This window comes from Terrapene carolina, unplaced genomic scaffold, assembly GCF_002925995.2.
Source record: "Terrapene carolina triunguis isolate 2854851 unplaced genomic scaffold, T_m_triunguis-2.0 Scaffold210, whole genome shotgun sequence".
NCBI classification, from domain to species: Eukaryota; Metazoa; Chordata; order Testudines; family Emydidae; genus Terrapene; species Terrapene triunguis.
In genome coordinates this window covers 52,521,884-52,548,752 of record NW_020664561.1, presented here as the reverse complement: position 1 = coordinate 52,548,752, position 26,869 = coordinate 52,521,884, and the positions used below count along the sequence as shown (strand labels likewise).

The 26,869-nt window shown below is 45.1% G+C and overlaps 1 protein-coding gene across 1 annotated transcript in view; it reads right to left on the bottom strand.

Annotated features, from left to right (window-relative positions):
• LOC112115968 (KN motif and ankyrin repeat domain-containing protein 4) overlaps nucleotides 1-21,785 on the bottom strand; it is a 54,134-nt gene extending 32,349 nt beyond the window's left edge. The window contains exons 1-3 of the mRNA XM_026655351.1: nucleotides 21,613-21,785; nucleotides 2,867-2,990; nucleotides 2,195-2,314 (exon numbers count right to left, since the gene is read on the bottom strand). The gene's annotated coding sequence lies outside the window, so the exon portion shown is untranslated. The remainder of the gene's footprint in view (nucleotides 1-2,194; nucleotides 2,315-2,866; nucleotides 2,991-21,612) is intronic.
• Between the last annotated feature and the right edge of the window lie 5,084 nt (nucleotides 21,786-26,869).

The following is a 26,869-nucleotide window of genomic DNA, read 5'->3' as shown; positions in this document are numbered from 1 at the left end:
TGATTATGGATTCCAGCCACAATCTGACCAGTTTTATTTCACTCTTCTAGGTCATTTACAAAGAAAAAAAATCCAATCAATATGAGGTTTTTAATATCTAGATAATTGGACCTAATTGATTCATTTATGACTTGGCTTAGTTCCAACTTTCCAGTCATAAAATTGATATTATTACTTTTCTCTTTTGCCTAATCTGTTTAAAAATAACCTCATAAAATGACTTCTGCATGTACCATACCAGCTTCTAGACGTGCTTCAAGTGCCTCCAGTGTAGTTTGTACATGGTTTTGATGGCTAACTGCCAAAAATATGGGTCCTATTACCCCTAGTATCCAAACCAATATTCTTCCATGACTAGCTATCATGAAAACTAGATCAGAGTGAAGAATTTCATCAGAATACATGGACAAATTATCCAGTCATCTCTCACAAGAGCTTCAAACAGTCTCAAATTTGATTCTGCATTTTTTGTTTTTAACAATAAACCAAATAAGACAACACCAAAAAGATATTTAATTTCTACTGAAGAAGGAACCAAACAGCAGGCAGGATGATAAAGTACAACAAGGTCTCACCACAGCCTAATGTTGTCTCTGATGGGAGACTATGGAATGAAAAATGACTCCCACATACCACTTTGATCCATGCTCCCATACATAACTTCAGAGAAACCTGAGTGTGAGGAGACAAAGCTGCCAGCTGGTGTGATCAGTTTTCAGATGTGCATTAGTGTTCTGGATGGAGCTCTGAGGCTTTGCAAGAGCCCGCCCAGCTATGCACAGTTCCATGGATCGCATTCTGCAGACATATCACACATGTCCTCCTGATTCATCTTTGCCTTACACTACTAATATAACTCCACTGACTGCAGAAGAGCTACTTCTGATTTACACTGGTGCAAAAGGAGGATCTGCCCCTTAGACTTTAAATTTAGAGAATTTAGTGCATCTGAAAGACAGGCCTGAACTCTCCTGGTTAAGACAGCTCATGCACCACAACATCAGCGTGCTTGAGCCTTCACCTGGGGCCTGATCCATAGCCTACTGAAGTCAATGGAAAGATTCCCATTCCATGGACTTCAAAGGGCTTTGGTTCAGGTCTCTAGAGGAGCCATTTCTGCGACTGACAAGCTAGTTTTTACTCCATCCCCACTCAGTCCTTGTCTTGTACTGTGAGCGACAAGCTCACCCCCACTCAGTGCTTGTCTCCTACGGCAACTTAGTGCTAATTTGCAGTGGATTCTTGTGTACTAGAAGCAGGAATATGCCACTGAACAGCCTTCAGATTGGTAAAGCCCTTCAGTTACTACCAACCTGGGACAGATTTGAACTAGTGCCCTAGGTCTGTATCCTGTTCTCCTCCTCTAAATCATCTAGCCCCTCATGAAAGAGTTTTCAAAGATTCTGTAAGGTTTTCTTCCCCTTTGGTAAATACCTTATCAAACACTGTCATTATGAGCCTTTAATATACACTGACAGAAAATACATTATGTATACGTTTGTTAAATTGACCCTGCCTCGGATTTTAATATTTGCAGACTTTCCCTATATCATACAATAATGGAAAACACTCAATTTTAATCCCCAGGCAGAGAGTATCTCAGCATATATAAAGCATCTTTGATTTTTAGTGTTACTACAAAGAATAGTGTTGAGGAGGATGAGTTCATATGTACATTAAAAAGACCTCTTATGAGACAAGAGCATATAGAGAAATAAACATAAAAAAGTCAAATATTTGACACAGCAACTTCCCTCAGTTCCCCCATTTGCAAGGACAATGTATTGTCTTTTTAAAAAGCCAAGTCTCAAGGAGTAATCCTTTACTGTCAGATTTAACTCTCCATTTTCTGACCCCCATTAGCAGAATAAAAAAACAACACCTAAGATCATCCTCCTGAAGGTTTTAACTTTAACTGAATTACAAGACTAAGATAGGTGAAATTCACTCTAGGAAAGGAGTCTGCTACCACCAGTTTTACAAATGAGAAACATTTATCCCTGTGACTATAAACAAAGAGATAATTCATGCCTGGTAGATGACATATTAACACAATCTCATTAACTATTTAAATAGATCACATTTATTTATTTTTTTGCCACTGGCTGTCATTTTCTCCTGCATTGCAGCAATTGCATTTAGCACTTCATTATGAAAGAAAAAGTATCATTAAAAAAGCGCATTGCCAGGTTACCTTCTCATCCTTCCATCTACAAAAAACAGAGCAGAAGAGCTTTTCCCATTCAGAAAGGTATCTTTTCACTGCTGCGAGTCAATACTTGTAGGTTCAGAGCAGCAAATGTGTGAGTTCCAGCTGTTAAAGAAGTTGGTCAGCTGATCAGTGACCTTGCTTAAAAAGCAAATACTAGTTTAACTAAACAGAGGGAGCAGAACAAAAGATGAATTCATTTTATAACAAGCTAGCACATAATTCTTACACATCCTTTCTGGAGAAAGTTAAAACCCAATCTTTAAAGTTAGTTACTTTTTCTGTAGACAGTGTATATTATCTCCCCATAAAAAACAAAATGCAAAATGTTTAGTCTACTGGGGAAATTTTTGAACAACATATGACCCTATCTGCCTTATCAAAAATAGGATTATTTAAAAGTCAGTCAATAATTAACTACACATTTCTCATTTCATCTGATGTTACTCATTAAAGAAATTCTTCCTGGCTGACATACACCTTCATTCTGAGCTTCAGTTCACATTCTGCAGCTTAGCAATTTTGAATACATTATTAATTCTGGTCAGCATTTCTCCCAACAAAAAATAAAAACAGTCCCCTTGATTAAAGGACAGAAGCTTTATTAGAAAATGCAACATGTTTCAATATTAATAATTAATTCTGCTTCAGTCCTACCATAGTGCAATGAGTTATATCAGAAATATCCTCTTAAGAATTCATGGTTTTGTCTGTGGCTCAGAGTCCTATAGTTACACCCATCAATCTGCTGTTCTGAGGAGCTGAAGATACGGCAGCGAATCTATTTAACAGGACAAGAAAATCAGCAAAGCACCTTCTGTAATTACTGAACACGCCACTCTATTGATTCTACACTTCAATGAATTGCAGGTCATCATGTAGCAGTTGATAACTGCAGCACAGAAAGAGGACTTCTAGTACAACAAGCAGGGCCCTCTGTAGAATGCCCTGCTGATTGAAAGGAGACACATTTAAACTCTGATCACCCATCTCTTGTCGCATTTATTGTTAGTAGCGGCAGGATACAGTGGTAACAAAGGAAACTCGTAGCATTGCTGTTCCCATTGTGCTATGCTAACCAAAGGAAGGGATCAATACGACAAGAGAAAAAGCAGTTTGTCTAAATGATGCAACATTTTACACTGGGTTTATCAATGCAAAAATAAAATTCAAACAAACATAAAACACCGACGGAATCAAATGGTCTCAAAGATAAAAGGCAAGCACAAATGAACCTCCAGGTTCTGAGGTACATTTGGAAACATTTCAAGTGAAAGGCTTGTTTCCTCACCAATCTTTGCAATGTTAAATATCACTTCTCAAGTTATAGGTAAATGGTAGTTTGTGAACTAACATAAAGCCCTGCAGTATGCAGTCATTCAGCTTCATATATTTTATGCCCAGGGCTACCACAGCTGTTGAACTGAAACCAGAAAATAGCTGCCCCTTAACACAGTAAAAATTGTGTCTTCTAGATTTTGATCTGTAGAAAACTGAAACTTCATTAGAGATTGAGCTTGCGAGTAGTTTTTAAATGGTAAATTGCCATTTTTTAATGTGCCATGCAATGATAGGGCACGGTTCCTATCACAAAAGCCCTACATAACACTTCGGGCATAGCTTATGAAATTCATCCACTTCCCAAAAGTGCCAAAACTCTTCCTGCTCTGCAAAGATAGAATTTAAAACTGTGCCAGAGAAATGAAGGGCTGGATTGTGATTTAACAATCTATGCTGAGGTGTGTAGCTGCACTGCCCCTCCAACACACCAGGGAACAAACTGTGATTCTCAGTTCATAATCTGGTTCCTCTTATTCCAGAAGGTAAATCTAGTCTATGCAAGCAGATCACTTCCCTGGCTCAGCTGTGCTGGCTGGCACAAGAAGAGTTAAGATTTCCACCTGCCCACCTGTGTGGGGAGTGGGAGTAGCAGGCCCATGCTGGGAGCCACAGTGTGTGTAGCCCACACAAGGGAGTTAGGGACACCTGACATTCCCTTGTTCCCCTGCATGATGATCTTGCCCTAAGCAAACAGAGAAGGTGGTGCTGGCTATGGCGGTTGATAATGGAACACAGAGCCTTTCACTGGTAGGTTTGAATCTATCCCATGTCAGAAATGACTGAAAGTTATGCGTGTCTGATCAACACTGAGGGGTCTCTGTAAAGTAAGTTTGTGGCCTGAATCCAGGTCCTTGTGCACAAGTATTTACATCACCAAACTGGTATTAGAGCTGATGCTAATAGACCATCTCAGCAGAGAGACAAAGGATTGTTTAAGAGCGGAAACTGTATTCCTCCCTAGAGGTGAATTGCTGGGGCAGGGTTGGAAAGATTGCAATGCTGCCCACTATGCTGTACTTGGTTTGTGCCTATTCAGAGGGCTTCTTTTCCCAGAACTGTCAATCCAGCACTTTTCATAACCACAAAATTAACTAAAAAGACAGTGATAGAATAAACAGTGAACATTGCAAACAAAATGACCAGGATATTATCAGTGGCAAAGTAGATATGTTTGGGTCATAGTTTACCCAAGCAAAACTGGGCTAATTGTACTCCTTGAATTCTATTGGCATTCATGGAACATTTATAGTACTTTTGAAGGTTAGAGTGATTGCACACAGATCTTACAGATGCTGCCAGGTCAAATTTGGCTGAAAATTTAAGTTTTGTAAAAAATAAGATTACAAAAACTAAGGGCAAATATTTATATTAAATGATTCCATTATGTTAAAAATATATTTTGGATACAGTTTTAAGAAAACAAGGCAAATAAACATTCCCCTGAAGCATTTGCAACCCAAACATTGCGCTTCTGCATGCGAACCAGCAAGTGAAATTGTCTGGAAACAGAAACAAAAGTGAAACTTCACTGGTCCATTTGCATTGTCCAAGCAGTGAGATATGTTCACTGTTTGCACAATTAATTAAAAATAAACTAGCCACTTCAATGGCTTTGAAAATTTCACCTGTTACACTTTTCATCATTGAATCAGCACACACGATGACATTATGTTGTTGCATAGTGATAAAGTTAAGTCCTTGTATTTTTCTTTTACAGTTCATTAATGTGGTCGGGTGTTCAAACATAACTTCTAACTGTTTGCTTATTTAATGATTACTGCAGGTTTGATGTGTCAGATTCCACTGGTTTGCTGTATTCATGTATCCTGTGATAGGGTATGCAAAGCCCACACTGAGGAAGGAGGAGTTAATAACTTTTGGGTTCAATCAGTCCTGACCTGCTGCACATGCAGAAGTTATCTGGCCTGGCCGGAGATACCTAACAGGGCTGAACCTGGCTCAGTTGGGGTCTGATTGAGAAGGAGAGCAGATCTCTGGCTCTTATTCCAGGAGAGAGGTATGGCTGGATCTAGGAAGCTGAGGTGACCTCATGGCAGACAAGAGCCTCCTTGAAGGAAGCAAGGCAGGCCTGCAATAGGGAGCCCAAGGCAGTTTTAAAGGAAGGCAGGGGAAGTGAGTCTCCCTAGTATTCTCTGTGCTGGTGGAGAAGCTTGCCGGGAGCGGCGAAACTCCTTCAGGGTCAGGGACTGCCCTGTGAGAGGAGTAGAGAAAACTCCCCTACAGCAGAGCTAGCTGGATGATAGAAAGTACTAAGAAGCTCTGCAGGAGCCTGGAGAAAAGGCGTTGAGAATGTGATGCTGGTACATGGTATGCCCAGGAAGTGGCTGTGGGAAAGGCCTAAGATAGGGCAAGGTAGGAAGTAGTCCAGGGAGGCAGCCAGGGAGTCTGTGTACACAGGCCTTGGCCTTTTATTAAAGGGGCCCTGGACCAGAACCCAGAGGAGAGAGAGGGCCTGAGCTCCTTATTGGCCTGCTGATGAAGGTGGTGTAGAAATTCCCCTGTCACCAGGGGTAAGGATTATTGAAATCCTCTGATACACGGAGTAAGGGCCAAAGGCCCAACATGAGGTTGGTGGGTTATTGTTTGGACTCTTTGTTAACCAGGAAGGGCCAGGGGTATACATGTACTGGCTGGAGGGCTGAGTCCCAAGAAGAGGTGGATCACCAGCAGGCCTAAATGGCCTTTTGGTGGTGGCAACTGAGGGGAAGGCCCTGCAACTCTGGGCTCGGGCCTGGCCACAAGGGAGTGCTCTAGAGGCGAGTCATACTCTTCCATAACTGTTCTGTATATAGTCATGCATTTGCCCTTTATATATGGTATATTTTCTATACTATATGTTTATATAAATAATTAATTCCAAGTATAATGTCAGACTGGGGAGGGCGGCGAGCCCGGCCGCGGCCCCGCTCTCCCCAGCCGGCCGGAGCGCCGGGGGTAGGGCGGCGAGCCCGGCCGCGGCCCCGCTCTCCCCAGCCAGCCGGAGCACCGGGAGTAGGGCGGCGAGCCCGGCCAGGGCCCCGCTCTCCCCGGCCGGCCGGAGCGCCGGAGGGAGGGCGGAGAGCTCGGCCGCGGCCCCGCTCTCCCGGCCGGCCGGAGCGCCGGGAGGAGGGCAGAGAGCCCGGCCGCGGCCCCGCTCTCCCCGGCCGGAGCGCCGCCCCCCTCCAGGTGCCGCCCCAAGCATGGGCTTGGTCGGCTGGTGCCTGGAGCCGGCCCTGCTCCTATCTTCAGGAGACAGTGCTTTGATGAAGAGTGCTGGTTATTAGGGACGCATAGTAATGCAAACGCTAAGGGGAAGTGAGGATTTTTCTTGTATTGGCCATGAATATGTCTGCATAGGGAGACTGTGGCGGCATGAGATATAAATAGCTGATGTTAAAGAGAGACACTGACAGGATAGATAGATGGGAGAAATTATCCAGTGAGCTGTTCTGCAGATTTATCCCAAACAGTGCTATGGAGCACTAGAAGATCTTAGATCATCTGTCCATATATGTGGCAGCTACATGGGTTAAGGTGGCACCGGAGCAAATTTAATTCTCAGTCCTGAATGCTCTCTTTTGTGTTAGTGAGCTTGCACAGCTTGTTGGGTTAAGCCCACAGTTCTTAGCTTTTCCTACCCCATATTGGAGAAGGGAAAAGAAAGCGGCAAAATCAAATATTTCAAGGCTTTGAAGTAAGTGATGGGACCTTTACAGCTGGATTCAGTGGCAGGGGATGGCAATGAAAGGTCGGGGCGGGGGGGAGGGGGAGGGAATTTGTGGTGGCAGAAAGCCACTGCAACTTTTCCTTTGCCAAGGAATCCTAGGGGGCCCAGGAAATGGCTGGAGAAAGGAGTGGTCAGGAGTTATGCTGATTCAACACACCCACTGGAAGTCCTCCAAAGGAGCCCCATCAGTAAGTTAAACCTGCCTGCTTAATGGAGAGCAAGGAGTGGCAACACCAACTGTTCTCCCTCATAGTGAATTTCCCCTAGGGGAAGAGAGGGCCGGGCTGACACAGGGAGATGTAATTTGCACACCTCTGTGCCAAATATCTACAGGGAATCTAGCCCTTGCTGTTTAAAGTGTTACCAAAAATCTGCTCTATCCAGGCGGTCTGCTTGATTACACAATAGCCCAGCAGAGCTATTGTTACAAGTGGACATACCATGAACAAATATGGCCTCACAGGGAATATTTGTTACACGTATTTTCAATTCTGTTTGGATACACAGGAAGAAAAATAATGTGTTTTCAATCTGTTAGGTGCAGCAGAGCAAGAGAGAAGTCAGCTATGTAGTGATGGGCTCAGATGATCCAAAATATAAAACAACATGCAGTCTGGGAATGGGCAAGAACAGGTAGAGAGAGAGAGAAGAAAAGGCTTGAAATTTTAGTGTGATTAAGTAGAAAATGGCCTGGTTAAAACATATGTGGCTTGTGTGGCAGGATTTTTTGATGAAGTGAGACTTAAAGACTGGAAAATCTCTCCTGGTTCACCTATCAGTAAGTCCTCACTGTCATTATTATTACACAGCACTTTACAAAACAGGTGAGATGAGGGGATCCCCTAGTCCAAGAAGCTTACAACAATCTAAGGCCCTGATCTTGCAAATACTCATAAATGTGTCTAACTTTACTACCATGTATAGCCCTATTGAAATCAATGGGATTACTCGGGGTAGTAGATTAAGCATGTGTTTGTGTCAGCCATATCTGGGCCCAACTAATACGATACACAGCACAACTTTCGCTGCAAGAAGGTCTGGGGAGATTAGCTTCCTAAAAGAATGAGGTAACTTCAGGGAGGTCCAGAGGCAGATTCTCCCTTTTAAAATTGCAGCAGCATAACATTGGCGCTCTGTGGCGTGCAGGAAAGCAAAGGTCCTCTTCTCTAAGTGCATGTACAGAATAAAAACATTTGCAATGAGAATCAAGTACATTACACTATCTTCCTTCTCTGGGTACTTAGTGAGACAATGTTGTCCACAGGTTAGAGGAAGGGAGTAGAACTCGGAATTCCTTGGTTCAATTCCCAATGGCTTTACTAACTTGCCAAGACCTTGGACAAATCACTTCCAGCCAGATTTTCAACAATGGGAACTCTGGTGCTCAGTCCCAATGAAAATCAGGCCCCTCTTTTCTCTGTGCCTCTGTTTAGCCATCTGCAAAGTGGCTATAACAATGTTTCCTCCATAAGGATGTTTTGAGGATGGATTGATGTTTGTAAAGTGCTTTGAGATCCTTGCATGAAAGGTGCTATGTAAGTGCAAATATTATTATGCTGATCCATTTAGAATGCTTTTTCTTCTCATTTTAAGAGCATGTTACTGGTCTATAGTTATAGTAGATAACAAGGAAAACCTTTGCAGTCAGGCTTTAAGCAAAGAGTGATGGTATGATCTACTCCCCCTGTGTTAACCTATTGTATACATCATTTTCTTGACGTCAAATAGATATATAGATCTTGGGGAGCAAACGTAACTAGTTTTTTAAAAGAAAAAATTACAAAATTAGTGGATGGAGGTTGAGCAGTAGATGCAGTATATTTAAATTTTAGTTATATTTGATATAATACCTCATGGAAGCTTACTCTCAAAATTGTGTCAAATCAGCTTGGATATGAACACTGTGACTGAGAAAGAAGGAGCCATAACAAAGGGTAATTAATGCTAGATAGCAAAATATCATCTTAGGAGGTGATATCTACTGCAGAACCACAGGGGAATCTGTGTTAGGTCACTTTTACTTAATGTCTTCACTAATATTATAGGGTACAAACTGCACATTAATGGAACTTGCAGATGATACTAAATTGGAAGGAGCTGCAAACACCAGTGGAAAAAGAGAATACAGGACATGAGCCAAAGTCCATTGAAGTCAGTGGAAAGTTTCCTGTAGACTTCAGTGGGCTTTGGATCAAGCCCATAGGGAGATGAGAAATGTAGACAGAGAATAACAAATGAGATTCAATTTGAGAACATGCAAGCTGGGTAATGTTAATCCAAAGCGCACATTCAGAGGGAGGCAGAAACTCACTATCAGAAAGACAGTGGCCAATTGGAAGAATGACAAAAGTACTTGTGTGGCTGGCAGGAATGGCTTTCAAGAAAAAAAATAAAGCGTTAAATATGTCTAGATATGACAGAGGGGATAAAGTCTTGAAACTGCTTGGAAACTGAAGCTGGTACATAATGTAGCCCCTCACTTAGGCTGAAATTCACCCCTGTGCAGGGGACCAGCCCAAGAGCTATGCACTGGTTAAGTCACGCCCAATTTTAAGGATTGAATTGGTACATACTCCTTGTGCTAGACCTCTGCACGGAGTGAATTTCAGCCTAAGTCGGTGGGCTTTCACAATGAGAGCGAGGGCATCAGTGCTTTAGGAGTTGCTGGTTGCCTGTGAATTTAATCTTGAAAGGGTTTGGGATCTGATTACATCAGATACTGCCCCTCTCTCTATGAGCCACATATCCACAGTTGCAACCAGTGAAGAGGTCTGAGCTGGACTTCCCTAGTTACGAATGGGTGGGAGCTTCTGACTGAAGGCCCCTCAACTGTCATTCCCTTGCCCCCTTAGTGCACTAGCGCCTTGTTAACTTTCTATACATACTATGAGCTCATCTTTTTCTCCCGAGCACTCAGGGTATGTCTACGCTGCCATTAAAAACCCGGGGCTGGCCAGTGCCAGCTGACTTGGGCTCGCAGGGCTCAGGCTCCGGGGCTGTTTAATTTAACAAGTTCAAGGCAAGACACATCCTATCTAGAGACATATACATTTGGGCTCAGGCTGAGCCCAGGCTGCAGACTGAGCCCAAACATCTACACTGCAGTTAAATAGCCCTGTGGCGTGAGCAGCATGGGCCAGCTGTGGGTTTTTAATTGCCGTGTGGCCATACCCTAGGGACAGGCTGTCTGGGGATATGTTTTATCTGAAGCGTGGGGGTAGGGTGGGTGTTTACAGATGAGCGGTTCACTATTTATTGTGTTCATGGCATAAACACAGAAGTTAGATAAACATAAAATACTTGTTCTGGAAGGTTGCAACGTAACACTGCTTGAGTTTGTAAAATCCAGAACCTAATACACAAGAACCAAAAACGGAGAGACAAAGCAGGCTGCTCCCTAAGGCAGCGAGCCACAGCTCAACCTACCTTGCTCTAGGATGGCTTTTTGCAGGTTGACTGCTCCTGAATATTCAGCCTGCATGCTTCCCTACAGAGCCCCCAGCACACAAGCAGGGCCAGGAAACACCTGTCAGCTTAAAGTGATAGCTTGTAACTTTAACACCGTTTTCAATACATCACATTAATCACTCTGCAATATTGACATTGTAAGCTCCTCTCACCACCAGTGCCAGACCATGGGATGGGGGCACCTGCTATGTAACATCCTTTAGACATTGAAAGAAATGATCTAATTAATATTTGAAGGGTGTGAACTCCAGGGAGATCTGGGAGTTCATTATAAAGGTATAACCAAGAGTGATGGAATGAAATTAAGAAAGGGAAACATTAGGCTGAGCTTTCTGACAGTGAGCTCAGTTAGTCCATTGATTAATCTTCATTCCACTTCATTGCCATGTTTAAAATTAGGCTGACTGTATTAGGGAATGTACAGCAGGGATAGGGTGACCAGACAGCAAGTGTGAAAAATCGGGACAGGGGGTGTGGGGGGGTAATAGGAGCCTATATAAGAAAAAGACCCAAAAATCAGGACTCTCCCTATAAAATCGGGACATCTGGTCACCCTAAGCAGGGAACATACCCGCACAGTCAGGGAAAGTGGGCTACTTGTCCAAATAGGCCAAATTCAGCCCTGGTGCAAGAGGGCACAGCTTCATCGCTTGAGGCTTCCCTGAGGTTCGTCTGTCTCACTCAGGCATCTGAACTGTCCTAGGAGCCTCAAGAATTGGAGAGAACAAATGTGGCAGTAAAGGCTCCTTGAGATCCTCAGTCAAGTGCAGCTCCGGCAGACTAAAGGACCTAGAGTCAAGGACTCGCAGAACCATTAGATTAGTAGCCAACTGTGTTGAACACCAGATGACTATTAGACCCCAATAAATGTGGCTTCAGTAGGTGTATGCACAAGAGACAGGAGCGGCGCCAGGGTTTGTGGCGCCCTAGGCGGGGGTCCTTCCGCGCTCCCAGTCGTCGTTGGCAATTCTGCGGCGGGGGGGGGGTCCTTCTGCGCTCCCGGTCTTCGGGGCACTTCGGTGGCGGATCCCGGAGCGAGTGAAGGACCCGCCGCAGAATTGCCGCCAAAATGCCGCCTCCTCCCAAATCCTGGTGCCCTAGGTGACCGCCTAGGTCGCCTAAATGGAAGCGCCGGCCCTGACAAGAGATAATGACTTGGCAAATTTAACTCAGACAAATCTGGCTGCTGAGTAACTACCCCAAAATTACTTAATCAATTAAAGGAATTGTTTTCAAAATAATGTGTCAAACTCTCAAGGAATCTTTAGGTGTTTAAATAGCCATTTAATGAGATGGCAGTAAAAGTTATGCAGATATTAATTTTACTAAAACTGCTTATTGCTGTTTGTTAAATATAGTTAATGCTCTGTCAACATTTCCATTAAAAAGACAAGTTCAAGGCAAGACACATCCTATCTAGAGACTTCCCTTTTATGACTTGCCAGGGTAAGAAAAAATCATTCAGACTCTTCCTCTAAAACCTCTTTGACAAGTGACCGCTAGTCTCTTCTGGCCATGAATCAGGTAGTGTTATAAAAGCAGGGTTGGCAATTCTTGTAATTTTTATTGAATCGGGCAATATGTGGTGTATTCCTTAAAGTCCCAGCTCCTGGCTTCATGTGACTATATGAATCTCACGGTTGCAGAAAAAAGTTTGAACATGTGAACCTAAATAATTCAAAACCAGAAGGCAAATAAAAATAACCTAATGCTAATATTTCATTATTATTAAGCCAATCTCATGAGTTTTTGGAAGCCTGACTCATGGTTTTTGAACATTCAGACATGGCAATACAATGAAGCTAGAAGCGCCAGGTTATTCTTCATCTCTTCTGACTACTTGCCTCTGTTTTTCTAGTTACTGTACATGCTGGAACAAAGATCCTCATCATGCAGGCTTTGGAGACTGGGCCTAGCACCATCTCAGTACAACCACCACCATCATCATTGACACACCCACTGCAAAGAAACCAGGTTGGTGGCTTCTCCAAGTACACAAGGTTGTCTGCAACTTGGCCAGACCTTAATGCTCCGAGGCCTTTCTGAGGAGGTTTCCATGCTCAGGTAAGAACACAGGATCAGGGGTTGTGCTGGAGTTTGTGGTGGAATGGAGTCTGTAGCTGCTGTTAAACAGGAAGGAGGTGAATCTAAGATACACCCTGAAGGGAGAGCCACTTTTGCCTGAGTTGATTTGGAAAGAGCCTGATGGCCCACCTTGAGGGATGGAAAGAAGTCTTGGAGCAGTGTCTAATTTCTTAAGAAACAACAGACACCCAGTGGATGCTGGACACCTAACTCCCCTCTGAGCCTTTGAAAATCTCCCACTCTGTGTCTCACCTGCTCTCTCTCTGCTGTCTCATTTGCTGTGTATAGGGCAACTAAGTTTTTTTTCTCAGGCAGTAGCAGTGGTCAGGGAGCTGGTGTGATTCTCACACAGACCCTCCTGTGTGCCCCAGCTCTGGGCATGGAACTTGACAGATAGCCCACACCTTTGCTTGGGGGGCAAGCTTGCTGCAGAGAGACTTTGGAGGACAGGGAGCCCAGGCAATGGGAAGAGAAGAGGCGGAGGGAGGCACTTGGGACACCAAGAACTACTTACACTACCCCCTGGCAAAAGAGGCCCAAGGATTAATTGCAGGTAGAAGACAGGCAGAAACTAGGAAGATGTACGCTCTTCGCTAAGCTGCATGGGTGGAGTGAAGCCCTTTTGATGATTCCCTGGACCGCTATTTCTTTTACTTTTTTAACAACCCTATCACCCCTGCCTTCTCCCGTCTGCCACAGGAGTTAATGCCCATTTCAGTTCCCTCCAGCTCTCTGACCTTTAATAGCTTGCGGGTCTGTCTACACTAAGGAAACTCTATGTTGGCACAGCTACGCTGGCATAGCAAGAGTGTAGATGCAGCCTGCACTGACAGAGGGGGGTTTTCTATTGGCATAGTACCACTGCATCCCAGAACAAAGCACTCTTCTATTGATATAGCTGCATCTACGCTGGGGATCATATCAGTGTAGCTACGTCAGACTTTTCAGTGTAGATCTGCCCTTGGACATCCTCAGCAGTTGGGCGTGAGGGAGAGACAGCAAGGTACTGTGCTCAGACCCTCAGGGAACAGCCCCTTCATTCTTCCTGTGGGCTGGTCTGCACTTGAAAGTCATATCTGCATAGCTACGCCGAAATAACCCCCAGAGTAGGTGCAGCTGTGTCGACAGAAGAGTGCTTCCATCAGGGTAGCTAATGTCGTTCGAGGATGTGATGTTTCTGCATCTACAGAAAAACCCCTTCTGTCTGCATAGGCTCTGTCTACATTACGGGGCTCTGCTGGTATAGCCTCTGTAATATAGACATACTCTGTGATTAAATAAGGGTTCCCAGCTCACTGGCCATTAGCAGTGCCCATCACCGCAGCTAATGATTATAAAGGATCCTTTTGTGCAGAACAACCGAATTTTGGGGGGCTTTTGAACCTCCATCGATGTGCAATATCCAATGTGTTCCACTTTATTCCACAGTTGCATGAGGTGAAAAGAACAGGACGTGGCTCACTGTGTAAACCCTCTGCTCACAGTCCATACCACTTGCCTATATAAAAGCTTGCACACATAGCAAATTTTGCAATGTTGGAGGTCTGTGTTAGAATGTGATCATTCTCCCAGCTCTGATGGATCTGTTTGGTCTTGTCTGTGTAGATGGAACCTAACTATTTTCATAGCCCTGTAAAAACCTAGGACCTAACTCCAGCCTCAGTTACATCTAATGTTTTTCCCAAATTGTGATATGTGATAACGTTAGAATCATGGAGACACACACAACAGGTAATTTAATGCGAGAAGGTTTTAGAAATAAGGGCAGCTCCTCAGTTGTGAGTAGGCAGCAGGGTGAAAGTGGCAGGAATCCTGCTCTGCAAAGCTCAGGTTCTGCTCTGTTACACCATTGTAAAGCAGGTGTAACTTCATTTACTCCAGCTTTTTCACCAGTGTAACTGAGAGCAGGATTTAGCCACAAGCAGGCAGGCCTCTGACTGCTCACAAGAATAAGGGCTGGTCTACACCCAGCCGCTAGTTTGGCGGCTGGGGATCGAAGTTCTGGGTTCGACTTATCGCGTCTGGTCTGGACGCGATAAGTCGAACCAGGAAGTGCTCGCCGTCGACTGCGGTACTCCAGCTCGGCGAGAGGAGTACCGCGGAGTCGACGGGGAGCCTGCCTGCCGCGTGTGGACCGCGTCTGAACCGCGGTAAGTTCGAAGTAAGGTATGTCGACTTCAGCTACGTTATTCACGTAGCTGAAGTTGCGTACCTTACTTCGACTTGGGGGGTTAGTGTAGACCAGGCCTAAGACTGGCAAGGAGGTGTGCAAACTTCTCTAGTCAGCCATGCTCACAACTATCCTAGCTTAGTGAATGATGGGTGCTCACCTTCCTGCTGGGATTTTAACTCAGTTGTGACCCGCATCCTGGAGGGGAATTGTAGCTCTTTTTAAGGTACCAGGTGGACACTTTTGCTTTAAGCTTTATTTTTTGTAGTGGTAGTGTAGTTTTATAATACAACCTCTGAGCATCCTGAAAGGCTCACTACCCTTTCTTCCTCCTGCAGCGAAGAAGGCAAGAATGACTCTGCAGCACTGAGTTCTCACAAATTACTGACCATACAGGAGGTTTTACTACTTGCACCCATCCACTCTGCCATACAGTTCAGGGAAAAGGGAGCTGAATCAGATGGAGAATAAGAGCAGATGCATGTTTTCACCTGTTAGCTGAGATATCAAATGGGCCAGACAAGCAAATAAGAGGCATCACAATTCAGGCTTTTTGTGTTTTGATGGGACTTGCGTAACAAGGTGAGTTATGTAAACCCATGAGAAATTGTGACAGAAATGTCAGATCCTTCTGCTTACAACACAGATGTTGAGCTTTAGAAAAATTACATCTAGCTACAGAAAGGAATCTAGGATTGATAAGCATATAACAAGTGTAGTCTGAAAAGTTATCTCAGGACAGGCATAAGAGCCAGGAATTCTAATACTAGTCCTGACACTGACTGCCTGTTTGGCTGTGGGCAACTCACCTAACTACTCTGCTTCAGTTTCCCTTTCTAAGAGGTGGCTGAGAGTACTTCCCTATTGTGCTTCCCAGGGATATTGCGAAGATTCATTAGCTAATGTTTATACAGTGTTTGTTCTAAGTCTTAGGCCTGGTCTACACTTGGGGGGGAATCGATCTAAGTTATGCAACTTCAGCTACGTGAATAACGTAGCTGAAGTCGACGTACTTCGATCTACTTACCACGGTGTCTTCACTGTGGTAGGTCGACTCCACCTACACTTCTCGCTCCGCTGGAGTACTGGAGTTGACGGGAGAGCGATCGGCGGTCGATTTATCGCGTCTTCACTAGACATGATAAATCGACCCCCACTGGATCGATCACTCCGGAGGTAAGTGTAGACATGCCCACACTGTATATCAACAACTAAATAGTGACTTCTGTATAAAGGCTAACAGTGCCAGCCCACAGGGCTACCTGCCTCCCCATGACTATATAGCAGCATTTCTGCAATGAGCCATTTGGCACTGATTCCTAGAGTTTTGAAAAGTTTATGGATTCTGCCAATTTTACAAAATGAGATTTTTTCCCCCCAAATAAATCCCCTATTTACCAGAGGCGTGTCACAATTATTTCTTACTTCCATTTTTGCCCCTTTACCATCTCTTTGGGCTGACAGATACAAAAGCAGGGCGGTCACTACAGGGACGAGTCCTGAACTTGCTGAGCTGATGGCAAAGCTCTCGTTGACATCCAAGGGACTAGGATTTGGCAGTCTTCCATCCCCAAAGCCACCTTGCAGTCTTACATTCAAAGTTGATAAAATAAAAAGCAACGTATTTAGTGTATTTAAAATGGGCAAAATTATTTTTTTCTCCTTGTACTGGTATTTTTATTATTGCACAGCTGGGCTTGTAGCGTATGTCCAAGGACATCTCAGTCATGTGTTGTATGGCCTGACATTCCACTGGCTAAGGAAATGGCTTCTGGTGCTTTCATGGAATGTAGACTTTGTCCTTTTTATAAGGAGATCATCAGCACGCACCTTGTCGTTCATCTATGGCAATTTTTGAACCTGATTCTGCTCTCATAGTGGTGTAAATCAGAAGAACCTCCATTGAAGCCAATGGAATTACAGTGGTTTAAAATTGGTGTCAGATCAGAATGAGGCTCACGGACTCTAGTTGGTCTTGCACATTATTACACTGATTAATGGCCTAATTCATTCAGAAATATGTGCAACATTCACTTTACACTGCAGTTTACAGATTGCCTTTTCAGAAGATGTGCACACTTTTCTGATTCATTAACTGCATTCAGTCCAGTACAGAACTGATTGCACTTCTCCATCATGTACCCAAAATGTGGACAAGTTCACAGTCTAGGTTAAAGATATCAGCTGCCATGTTTAACTGAGAGTTTAAAAGTTATACAGTATTTGCTGAAATCTGTATCGTGCTGTTCAAGAACAATGAAGTGTCATAGCAACTATGCCGTCATATGGTGCGCTCAGTGGGGAAAAAACATTAACACAAAATGTCCACTTGGAACTTGTCAGGCCAAATTCATCCCTGGTGATTTCCCAAAGCCTTCCCTGCAGTCCTAGCAAACATGGATTTGGCCATAATGCTTTGAAATAAAATGTTACTTGAAAAATATTTGGTGGGCTTGTTCCAGGAGCATGACCTGAACTAGTAGCTTAGTGGTAAAGATTGAGTGAATGAGCTTTATTAATATAACATCATGCATCTTGTAGGATCCCGGTGTATTTTGTAAATTAAACAATATGCAGGGATCAAACGACCCATCAGTCAGATGCAACCATTTCTGGGAAAGCAGAGTCTGTTATATTATATTTCTGTCCTCAAATGTACATACTAGCATTAGACTCTATGGGCCATATTTTAAGTACCCACTCGTGGACCAAATTTTAAAAGTGCTTGACTTCCATATGAGCACTCAGCAGTTCCCAGTGTGATGCTGTTTTTTGTTTTTTGTTTTTTTAAATCTGGCGGTGTATGTTTGCTGACTTTATTGAAGGAAGGATCACAGAGCAAAATGGAATAATTTTGCAACATACGGGCTCTATTATTTATTTTTATTATAGTGGGGCCTAGAAACCCTAACTGAGATCAGGGTTCCATTGTGCTAGGCACTATGTAGTAAAAGAAAATGCGTGCTCTGAAAAGCTTACAAGCCCAAGGTCCCCTGCCCCCCAATTCCTTTTGTGGAGGTGAATCAAGTCCCATGTAGTCAGAGTATCTATATTACAACACCTGATCTCTACTGCGAGCACTTCCACCTTCTTCTAATACAGCATGTATTCCCTATTTCTGGAGGCATCACAACAGAATGGATCAAACAGCGGTCTGCTCTGGTGTTGCAACACTGTTTGTACATTTTATTTCTAATGTCCAGATACCACTATAACTACCAATTGGCCTGGCAGAGAGATGGGGTATCGCTGACAGATCCCAGTTGTCAGGGGGCAGCATTGAACCTGAGATCTTTGGAGCTAAATGCATCAGCCTGAATTTCATGAGCTAAAAACTACCTGCCTATTAGCCAAGGCTATAGCAGACACATCAATCTCTAGATAAAAACAATGAGGAGATGCAGGCATAAATATTTATGTAATTTTCACTCCATGCATTTTAAGAAGTGGGTTTTTTACTCACAAAAGCTTATGCCCAAATAAATCTGTTAGTCTTTAGGTGCCACCGGACTCCTCGTTGTTTTTGTGGATACAGACTAACATGGCTACCCTCTGAATCTCTAGATGGTCTAAGCAGGGCTGCCCAGAGGATTCAGGGGGCCTGGGGGCAAAGCAATTTCAGGGGCCCCTTCCATAAAAAAAAGTTGCAATATTATAGAATACTATATTCTCGTGGGGGCCCCTCCGGGGCCAGGGGCCTGGGGCAAATTGCCCCACTTGCCCCCCCCTCTGGGCGGCCCTGGGTCTAAGTGCCTCTAGAGGGGGACAGAACACCACACCAAACAGGCATGGGTTACAGTGGCACTGAATGATATCCACTACAGTACGAGGGACTGAATCTGATTTCACTTACACCAGTTTACACTTTGTGACTCAAGTGACTTCAGTGGAGTACTGCAGGTTTACACCAGTGTATGTGAGATTGTATAATTTGGCAATCAGACCTGTATAAATTTTGCCTTAGTGCTGTAACAGGTCACAAATTGAAAGTCTTGTTTATAAGAAGGCAATTTACCACTGGGCTCACCAGCTCCTGGCAGGGCTGCGATTTGAGACCTATTACCAGTGAGAAAATGTAATAAATCTTGTGATGAGAGAAATTGCACTGTTCTCACTTTACTACAAAAAAACAAAACAAAACAAAAACCCACCACCCTGGGCATAAGTATTGCATAGTGACACAGAAGTAGGTCCATGAGCCGTGAGCTCCAAGCCCCAGTGCCCTGCAGGGCAGAAGCTAGGAGCCCCAGCGCCCCATGGAGCAGAAGCCCTGAACTCCGGCACCATGCGGGGATAACGGTGGGAGCCCGGAGCCCCAGACCTCCGTGGGGCTGAAATCCTGAGCTCCAGTGCCCTGCTGGGAGCCTGAAGCCCCAAAGCTGGGAGTCTGGAGCCCCAGGCCCCACGAGACTAAAGTCCAGAGCCCACAGAGAGGTAGAGCCCGGGTAAAGTTACACTCTGAGTACCTATGAGGATGGGTAGGGGTGTATTACATCCTGAGTACCCATGAGAGAGGTTTAGGGATGGAATCTTAAATTGTGCAGATACCATGAGCCCCAGTACCCCACGGGGCTAAAGCCTGAAGCCCTGGTGCCCCACGGGGCAGAAAGGTCAAGCCCCCCCACACATACCCTGCAGGGCTAAAGTTGGGAGTCCTGAGCCCCAGCACCTGATGGGGCAGAAGCTCCAAGCCCCACCACCCTGCAGGACTAAAGCTGGGAACCTGAGCCCCCGTGTAATGACCTGACACTGTCAGGTAATTAAGCCAAACAAGGTTTTGTCATTTTGAAAATAGCAATAGCAACATTTTTCATTAATTTGTTTGCAACCCAAACACTGCAGCACTGTGCTGGTGCATGAGAACCTGAAAGTGAAATTGACTAGAAACAAAAATGAAAATGTCTAGTCTATTTTCCTTTTCCAAGATGAATGAAATTTTAAAAAGGAATCAGGAAAAAACATCAAAAACAAATTAAATTTTAAACTATTTTTACTGGGCACACAGGCCAGGGGAGATATTTCCCTTTTAAATGTATATATTTTAACCTGAGATGGCACTTTTATAATCTATGTAGTTTTCTTTACTCTTTGCAAATGTTACTAGTGTTGATTTGTTTAGTGCTCATACTGTTCTGGATGTTCTACCCCAGGGGTTCTCAATGTTTTTCTTTCTGAGGGCCCCGCAACATGCTATAAACATTCCAGGGCTGGGGGAGGCATAGAGACAGGGTTCCTGGATCCAGGTGCAGGGGGGGCTCCAGTCTCTGAGCTTCAATCGCAGGAGGGGGAGAGCCTCAGGGCTTCTTCTCCATGGGGTTGGAGGTCCAGAGCTTCGTTAGCCCCATTAGACTGGGGGACTTGGGGCTTCTGCAGCACCAGGTGCCAGAGTTTGGGGTTTGTGCCCCACAGGACACCAATGCTCAGGGCTCTCAGCTTTAGCCCTGCGGGGCAGAGGGGCTCGGAGCTCCAGGTTTTAGCCCTGCGGGGCTCTGGGCTCCTGGCATTAGCAGCTCAGGGCTTCTGCCCCTCTGGGCACTGGGGCTCAGGGCTCCTGGCTAGTACCCTGTGGGTGCTGGGCCTCAGGGCTTGTGGCACCCCTGAAATGGGGGGCTATGCCCCCCCCAGTTGAGAACTGCTGTTCTATGGTATTATACAGTGCTTGATTCGCTGTGTAAATGGGGGAGTAACTCCACTGAACCTAATGGGATAAAACCAGGGTGAGTGGAAAATCAAGCCCATTCTCTGCCCCAAGAACTTGCAATGAATGTCACAAACAGTCGGGGGAGGGGGGGGCATTTAGCGGGGTTTTTCCTTCTCTTCTCTCCCCCTGCTATTGATAGGTTCGTTTTTGTGGCCTCCCCAGCCTGAATGACTCCCACATGGAGGATGATAAGCAAAGTATTTGTAAGAGTTCACGTTCCTGGCCGGTTCCGCTCAGAAGATGAGTCTCCCCCAGCTAGCCTGGCTTCCTTGGAGTACAAGCACTAGACAGTCCTGGGGCGAGGAGTAACCCGATGTCACAAAGGGAGAATCTCCCCGGGAAACAAACCACCCTGGCTCAGCAAAAGCCCCCGGCCCAGCCGACTCCAGCCAGTTCCCGGCCATTTCAAAGGGAGAGCTGCGCCTTGTGGCTTGCAGCTGTCGGCAATCGCTTTTCCTGGCTGCCCCAGCCGGCTGTTGTTTCCAGCTGTGGTGGGGGTGGGGCAGATATTTACTCCCCTCCCCCCCCCCAGCCGCTGTAACAATAGATGGCAGAACTGCCTGCAGCAAACAGCTGGCGTCTAACTGCCTAGTCAAGCACGGGGCTGCTTGGCCCGGCTCGGCTCGGCTCGGCTCAGCAGCTGCTATTATCCTAACCGTGCCTGATCTCGCCCCCAAACTGCAGCTCTGGGGCTGGGCCGTCCCGGGAAGGGCGATCAGGTCCCCGGGCGCTCTCCGGCCGGAGGGGCAGAGATGCTGATGGAGCCCTTGGGCTCTTTTGTCCCCCCCGCCCCGTCCGAGCCCCGGACTCCAGGAGAGATTGTGCTGGAGACAAAGGCGGCGCCACAGCTGGCGGCCGGGACGCAGCGGAGGGGGAAGCGCCGCGCTGACAAAGGAGCGAAGTTTCTTTACCTTGGGAGGTGTCTTTAGCTCCTGCCTGGCTCGTCCGAATCCATCAGCTGCTCTCAGGCCGCCTCTGGGCTGCCAGCACCTTCCCCCCGCACTGGGCTGCGTGTGCTGCAGCTCCCCGCCTCCAGCTGCCACTGCCCGGGGCTGAGTGAGGGGGGATGCCCCCGGAGACAGCCCTGGCTTCAGCTGCAAGGCTCGGTGCCTTCCCCAGGACTTTCTGAGCCTCCCTTGCTGTACGGAGAGCTGGCCGATCCGCACAGTGCCCACAATCCTCTGGCTGGTAGAAAGCTCTCCCACTGCTTTGCCTCTCGGGATTTCAGGGCGGCTTCAGCATTTCATGCGACCCTCTGGCTTATCTCAGTGCGTGTCAATGTCAATGAAAGAAAATAGAAAAGAAAGGGCTTAAAATATTGGATTCGCTGCATAATGACTAGACTCCTAACACCTAGTAGTTACCTGGTGCTTTGCCGTCTCCAAGCCTTATGCTGCTCATCCATCAATCTTGTAACCCCCTTTATGGTTTATAAATGTATTAATAACAAGAAGACTGAAATCTATGGTCTGATTTCTACCAAATACTGGGGGGGGGGGGCAGGAACTCCAGCACTTTCTGAGGTCTTTAAGGTCTACACAAGTGTTCTAATGCAGCACACGCCTTTTGATTAGATTCAGGGAGCCAAATTCTGCTTTGAGACTGGTTTAAAGTCATTCTGTTGAGGTCAGTGGAATGACTGTATTTGAATCTTTGTAATGGAGTATAGCATTGAGCTATGGCATTGAATTCAGCAGTCACAGAAGCAGTGGTGTATATTAATTTACACATGAGGTGTAAGAGGGTTAAAGTAATAATACTTCAGTCTTATACAGTACTGTGCTCTGTTCATCCATCCATCTCAAAGTGAACCCAAAGTTGAGCATCATTCGTTATCCACATTTTTAGACAGGGAAGCTGAGGCCTTACCTAAATTCACAAAGAAGCTCAGTAGCAGAGGCAAGAACAGACCCTGGCTCTCCTAATTTCCAGACCAGTGTCTTATCCATGGGTCCCCACTACCACTTGCACCCCAATGCCATTCAGTGAGTGTGCGACAAAAATCAACAGAGGGTCCTGTGGCACCTTTAAGACTAACAGAAGTATTGGAGGATAAGCTTTCGTGGGTGAATGCCCACTTCATCAGACGTCTGATGAAGTGGACATTCACCCACGAAAGCTTATGCTTCAATACTTCTGTTAGTCTTAAAGGTGCCACAGGACCCTCTGTTGCTTTTTACAGATTCAGACTAACACGGCTACCCCTCTGATACTGCGACAAAAATGTAACTTATATACCAGGGGACAGAAGAGGAGTGTAGCAGGAAAAACAATGAATGGGGTTGGGAAGACCCAGGTGTAATAGCTGATTCCCCTCACATACACCTTATCAATGAAATTACACCAGTGATGAATATGGCCCTTGGTGTTAAATGATCTGGAGTAGGAAAAGGTGGGTTATATATATATATATATAGACAGATCTCATAGAGCTGGAAGGGACCCTGAAGGTCATTGAGTTCAGCCCCTTTCCTTCACTAGTAGGACCAAGTACTGATTTTTGCCCCAGACCCCTAAGTGGCCCCCTCAAGGATTGAACTCACAACCCTAGGTTTAGCAGGCCAACGCTCAAACCACTGAGCTATCCCTCCCCTAGGTTAATAGTAACCAACATCGTATAACTGACCTTTTTTCCCAAGGGTATGTCAAGCCTGAATGTCTACACTGCAGTTTTATAGCCCCTTCGCCCGAGCCCTGCGAGCCTGATTCAGCGGACATGGGCGAGCCATGGGCGTTTTGTTGCACTGTGCAGACATTCCCCAGGTGACCCTTTAAAGTCCTGTACTGCAGTGTTGCACTACAGAGTGTAGTATATATTTCCAGCTATTGTTTGGTTTGGGTTTTAATTAGAATTACTAGGGTATACTGATGATAAATATAATCAACTAGCTAATGTGTCAGAGAGGGAACATTCGAAATAAACGGTTATACTGTAGTTTTGTTACAGTTCTCTGGAAACACATCTAATCCTGTTTGCACATGTAAAAGCAAGATGCCGCTGGGAATGAATGTCCATGCCCACACTGGCTTGTTAGTTCCTCTTTGGCATCCTTAAGCTTCTTCTTTCGTACACATCACAATATCTAGATTGTTCAGCCATCTAACTGCTGCATCATTGAGGGTAGCAAGGTATTGCCTTCCACCCTCTAATCATCTAATTGAGCACACCTCCGCCACATGTTTGACCATTTGCATTGCTGCTCTGCAGTCACACTGTGAAGATGGAACTAAGCAAAATGTCTTCATTATGGCAGCTGCTCTGGCTGTTCCAATCGGCAGCCTACTAACCCACATCCAGGATCTGCATCCCAGGTTGCAAACAGGTGGATGTAAGTTAGCCAGGGCTTCTGAAATTCATTAGCATGTCAGTCTCTCTATCCCAGAATTGCTACCAGGACATAGCTGTTGGCCTTGTTATGCTGTTATTCACCTAAGATTGGCGCTGGGCCAGCAGTCCTGGACATGAGGGCATGAATGGCTGCCGCAAAAGGATGTCACAAAGTCAGTCATAGCAAGTCAGCAGGAAGTGCAGATGTAGGTATTTTCTTCTGGAGACAAGCAGAGCTTCTTGGAGGACGGGTCCGCTGCTTGTTTGCATCTATTGGAACCATTGTGAGCCTTGGGTGTAGCAAGTTGTTTTAATCTGCCATAGAATGGCATCTCATTGAAGTTTGGGGGGAATGATATGAGCCAACACTTCTAAATTAGATGGTAATGAGGGGTAATAAGGCAACTACTAATGATAAGGGTGGCTGTGTTCGACTTTGAATCAACTAGATGTGTGTGCCGATTTCTGCTCCTAACTGCTGCGTGATATCCCACTGGGGCATCAGGACTGAGGTTTGTAAAGCATTTGCCTCTGCTCCCCAGGAGGTTCCTGCTAGCATCTGGATCAAGGCAGTGTGGGAGGTGGTCATTTTCTTTGTGTTCTAGATGGGACTGATATGCTAGACTGTGGCCAAGTTTGACTCCTAAGTAAGTGAGAAATGACTGGAAAGGGAGTGGACAATCCTCAGTGCAGACTGTAAGCGGTGGATTGGCCAGACAATTGTTTAGATAGAAGGTTGTGGCAACTATCTGAGACTCTCTTAACTTAAGTCTCCACTGACAAAGGTAAGAGGACAGAGCATTCATGTCTTGACTGGGTGACCCTTCAATAGTATGTAGATCAGGGGTAGGCAACCTATGGCATGCGTGCCAAAGGCGGCACGTGAGCTGATTTTCAGTGGCACTTACACTGCCCGGGTCCTGGCCACCGGTCCGGGGGGCTCTGCATTTTAATTTAATTTTAAATGAAGCTTCTTAAACATTTTAAAACCTTATTTACTTTACATACAACAATAGTTTAGTTATATATTATAGACTTATAGAAAGAGACCTTCTAAAAACCTTAAATGTATTACTAGCACGCAAAACTTCTGAAAGGTTGCCGACCCCTGATGTAGATCATCACCCACATCAACAAGACAGATGCTATCCACGTATATGTACTTATCAGCTGTAGTTGTTGGAAGGTCATAAGTCTATGTGTTGAAAAGGAGATTAGCTAGAAAGGAGAATGTTACAGAGATGCCTAAGCAGGCTGATTCTATCTCCAACTTACTAGATAAAGCTCCGATTTGTTATCTTTTCTTTGGTGAACCTACCATGGGCTTATAGGGGATAGTCTGCAACAACTCAGAAGTTACTTGGTGACCCGCTAGGACAGACCAGACTTGTCTTTAGATCTAAAATTGCCTGTGGGCACTTCATTGTGGTTTTGAAACGATCCTTCAGTTGGCCTTGATTGTACAGTGCCGTTTTCAATCCCACATTAAACTGCATCTGATTTTCTGAAATAGCATCATGCCAAGGTGTGATACAGAGGCTCATTGGTGCCAGTTGGCAAAGGATTCACTGTTCTTTACAAGCAGCTTACATCTCAGATCTGACAAACCCACTACATCTAATATTCCGTTTTCATGGTATTTATCCATAAAATGTAGCATGTGAGGTCTGTACTGAAATCTTGTAACTTATCAATACTCATAATCATTGCAAGATGTATGCATAGGTAATAAGTAACAAATAATGTAATTATATTGGAGTAAAAGTTAGTCACTGGGGAATCTCATGTCTCAGTGATGGTCCATTCGAGCAGGAGGGAGTTGTCATCTCTGCCTGGATAGCTGGTGATGTAATGCAAGGCTTGGTTGTCTACCCTTGCCCCACCTCTGAACACTCAATGGAAAACCATCAAGGACACATGCAAACAATTGAGATGATGTGGAGATACAAAGGAACATTATAACAGACCAGGGATCGCCCTGTCTGTGAATGAAGACAAAAGACTGATTCAATATATGACAGGGTGGAGAAAGACACTCTGCATCCATTCACTGAGGAGACATCTTGTTGAGTGTGGGTGTTTCATGAAAGATTGGATCCTGGCTCCTGTGAAGCCAGCCAGCTTTGCAAAAAGACTGAACTTTGGGGTGGAAAATCTACGTTATTAGCTGGAAAAGGTAACAATAAGGGTAGGCCCTAGTTTGCATTTTATTATTTTGTTTTATATTGTAACCATTTGTTTCCATCATTCTCTCTTGTTTCTAGTGGAACATCTCTTTTTTCTTAAATAAACATCCTTTAGTTTTATTGTCAGTGCTCACAAGTGTGTTATACAGGAGCAGTGGTTTACAGTAAAACTGGTAAACTGGCTACGTTGTTCCTTTGTGAGACAAGGATCTGGGATTTCTGTGAGTAGTTGGGGTCGGGGCTGGATATCACAGGGGAACTTTTCAAGGGGACTCAGGGACTGGGGTGCATTAAGTGCAAGGCAAAGACAGTGCTGGCATAGCCCAGAGAAGAGTGCTTGAGTGGCTGGTAGACTGGTGGTGCTAGGGAGCTAACACCCAGCTACCACAAGCAAGACTCCCTCACTCTGGAGGCAGGGGTAACAAGGTAGCTCCTCTCACACAGGTGTAGCATGAATTTTCATACTTGAAGGAAATACCAAATCAGACCACTGTGGTTAGTATATTGCACACTGTAAAGGCCACATTATGGTCTTGATCCTTCAAGTCCTTCTGTCATGCACAGCAGGAAGCCCAAGGTTGTTGCCTTCCAGTACAAATGTGTGAGCATCAGTGAGGTTAAGCACTCGGCTTAGTTCTCCTCACTGAATGTAAG